At 64.0% G+C, this 3221-nt stretch overlaps 1 long non-coding RNA gene across 1 annotated transcript; it reads left to right on the forward strand.

Moving 5' to 3' along the window:
• The first annotated feature begins 487 nt into the window (after positions 1 to 487).
• Positions 488 to 1203, forward strand: LOC113980624. Its single transcript, XR_003538176.1, has 3 exons — positions 488 to 589; positions 761 to 898; positions 1109 to 1203. It is a non-coding gene; the product is annotated as an uncharacterized LOC113980624 (long non-coding RNA).
• Positions 1204 to 3221: the final 2018 nt, after the last annotated feature.

A 3221-nucleotide genomic window follows, 5' to 3' on the forward strand; every position in this document is an offset into this window, starting at 1 on the left:
GCCCTCGGGGCTGGGGCCCGGGCTCTGCACCTGACCTGGGCTGTGCTCTGCACACAGGTTTGCAGTGCAGACCGTGAAAGCCCTGCTGCGCCGGCTGCTGGATGAGGACGTGTTGATGGTGATCCATCGCAAGTGTGGCTGGGACATGCTCCTCAAGGCTGACACCCACCACTATGCAGTGGGTCTGCTGGCCAGGTGAGAGCCCTTTCTCCCCACTGCCCCCGGCATTTCTGCCCTGTGCACAGGCCACCCCACACAGTGCCCGTGCTGCTGGGCCAGAGGGCCTTGGCAGCCAGGGATGGCTGAGCAGAGTGGAAAAGGCGGAGAGGGGTGGCTGCACAGGAGGAGCCACCTCCCAAAGCGCCCATGTCCCCTCCCGGGCTGGTGACCAAAGACCAGGCCTGTGTGAGTCAGTCCCAGGAGAGCTTTGCCCACCTGGCTCAGGGTCTCTGGTGCCTTTATTCCCCCTTGCAGGGAGCTGTGCCTTATCTCCCGCTCCTTCTGCCGCAGCATCGCCGTCAGCCTGCTCCCGCGGCTCAGCAGGGAAGAGCCCCTGTGGGAACTGCCTGCCCTGGCGTTCCTGGTGGAGGTGAGCCTGATGGCGAGCGCTACCTGGCCCAGCTGCCTCCCCCTCTCTGCCCTCTCACAGCCGCAGCCGCCTGGGACGGTGCCTGCACCCTGTGCTGCTGCCTGGGCCCAGCCCCGGGCGGGTCCGGGCTCCTGCTGACCGGGCACCCCGTCACTGCACCCTGCCATTCAGGTGCTGCACTGCCTGAACCCCAGACAATGTGGGCTCAGCGTCCTGCAGATTATTTCAAGGCGCCTGCGCAGGGAGTGCCCCGAGAGGCGTCGCCTGGCACTCCGAGGCCTGGTGGTGATCAGCAAGGCTCCCGCACTGGTGAGCAGGGGGCAGGGGCTGAAGCCGGGCCGGCAGCGTGCAGCTGTGCAAGGCAGTAGCTTGGCCTTGGCTGGCCTTTGGCAGCTGCGGAAGCTGCTCCCAGCTCTCCCCCTCCCTGTTCAGCTGCCTGACTCCTTTGGGACTCGCCTTTGGCCTCTGGGCCCCGTGGCAGCAGCGTGGGGCTGCACCACAGCATTGTGTTCCACACAGGCTAAGAGCATCTGGAGCCTGAATGAAAGCCTCCTGGAGCTACTGCAGGATGCAGACACAGATGCGGTTGAGATGACCCTCTCTGCGTTGATCAATGTGCTCCACTTCAAAGTCATCCAAATATCCAGCCCCACTGCCCTGATGTTGCTTGAGGCGCTGCGGCCACTCTTTGACAATGTAAGGCTCTGTGCCCCTCATCGTGGGCACTGAGTGCTGCCAGGAAACTTTGGGCCCAGTGTCTTTTCAGGCCTGTGCCCCGGTGGGCCTGGAGAAGCCTGTGCTGAGGTCTTTTGCTCTTCCTTTGCAGCAGGAGCACAGCCAGCTGCAGCAGCTCTCCATGGTCCTCTTCCGGGAGGTGATGGAGGCAACAGAGAGGAGCAAGAGCCTAAAGCCACATGTGTACCTGAGGCTGGTGCCATTCTACTTCAACTGGCACGATGAGAACCAGCGTGTGGCAGAGGTGAGGACTCGTGGGCTCTGGTGTCCCCATGGCAGGAGGCTGCTGTGCCTCCTGCCCTGGCCCACGGTCGCCTGCAGCCTCCTCCTGTCCTTGGTGCAGGGATGCGGGTGCTGTGCCCTGGGCTGTGGTGCCATGGCCCGCTCTTTGTTGCTCTGCAGGCCTCTCGGGAAGCACTGTTTGGTGCAGCCAGGTTCCTGAAGTGGAGGGATCTTGGGCACCTGGTGACCATGGAGCAGCCGTGGAAGTTTGGCGAGTGCCTGGTAAGGACGGCCCCAAATCCCCAGCCCCTGATGCCCAGTGTGTGAGGCTGGCACGGTGCCTGTGGCCCACATGCTGCTCCCTTCCCTGGGGTGTGCGGGCTCTTTTCCAGGCTCCCCTGCCCCCGCAGCCAGGCTTCCATGGAGCCCCGGCCCAGCTTGGCTGTGGGGCAGGGTGACCCCGCGGCTCCCCGGGAGCACCCAGTCCTCTGCTCCCCCCAAAGCCCGGCCCCAGCGGCTGCTGGCTGGGCCTCAGGGCTCTGCAGGCAGGGGAGCCCCGTGCTGGGGGCAGAGAGCACCCGGCCAAGGGGCAGAGCCTGAGCCAAGCCTTCCCTCCGTGCCCTGCCGCTCTTTGCAGCTGGAAAAGGACAGGAGCCGAGTGGGCCAGTACGTGCGCCAGGCCCTGCCGTACCTGGAGAGCCCAGAGGAACCCCTGCAAAAGCTGGCCGTCAAGTTCCTGGGTGAGCCACAAGGCCGGGGTCCCTCCCTGCCCCGCTGCAGCTCGGCCCCAGCCCCGGCTGCTGCAGCGGCAGCAGGATGCGGCCCAGGGCATGTGGAGCCCCGAGTGGCCTGGGGCCTGCTGCCGCCCTGGGCCAGCCCAGCCCTGGGGCATCCCCATGCAGGGGACCTGTGCCTCTGGGGCCCTGACAGCCTCTGTGTTCCCAGGGATCGCCGCCAGGTCCATGAAGCAGGAGCAGCCAGAGCTGCAGCTCATCTGCCAGGGTGAGGGAAGGCACTTTCCAGCTGATCCCTTTGGGCCCTGCTCCCTCCTGGCCATGGCAAGAGCTGGCTGGGATGGCCCGGGCAGGGGCTCCTCGCGTCCCCACACCCCTGGCCTCTCACCTTGGGTCTCTTTCTTTCTCTTCCAGCCCTTCAAGGCATGACTGATGACGGCTCTGACGTCTCAAACCTAGCACGTCAAACGCTCCATATCATCAGAGCTGTACAGAGAGCTCCATTCTTCCGATTCTGGTAGTCTCCATTCCTGCCTCTTCCAGCCCGTAGAGGCGTGACAGGTGACATCAGACTCGCCATGGCAGGCCTGGCAATTCAACACTGCTACATGCTAAGAGCTGTACAGACGGCTCCCTACTCCAGATTCCAGCAGCTCCAAGACTGGCTGTGCAGGGCGTGGAAGACCCGGCCTTTTCCACAGGGCAGTGTCTGCCTGTGCTGCTGCAGCTCTGTGGAGAACTGATGAGGGAAGCTCCATCTCCTGGGGCCACCTGAGCCTGTGGGGAAGATGCTTCTTCCCTGCAAGCACTTCCTTTGAACCCAGCAGGGAATATAACATACGTAGTATCACACCCAGAGGCCCAGGAGCTTTTTTTTGGTGCCCAGTGTGCACAGGGCCTTGGGGAAGAGGGGAAAAGGGCTCCTTGTGCTCAGCAACACT

This window comes from Neopelma chrysocephalum, unplaced genomic scaffold (assembly GCF_003984885.1).
Source record: "Neopelma chrysocephalum unplaced genomic scaffold, ASM398488v2 Primary Assembly neopelma1_94839, whole genome shotgun sequence".
In the NCBI taxonomy this organism is placed as follows: Eukaryota; Metazoa; Chordata; class Aves; order Passeriformes; family Pipridae; genus Neopelma; species Neopelma chrysocephalum.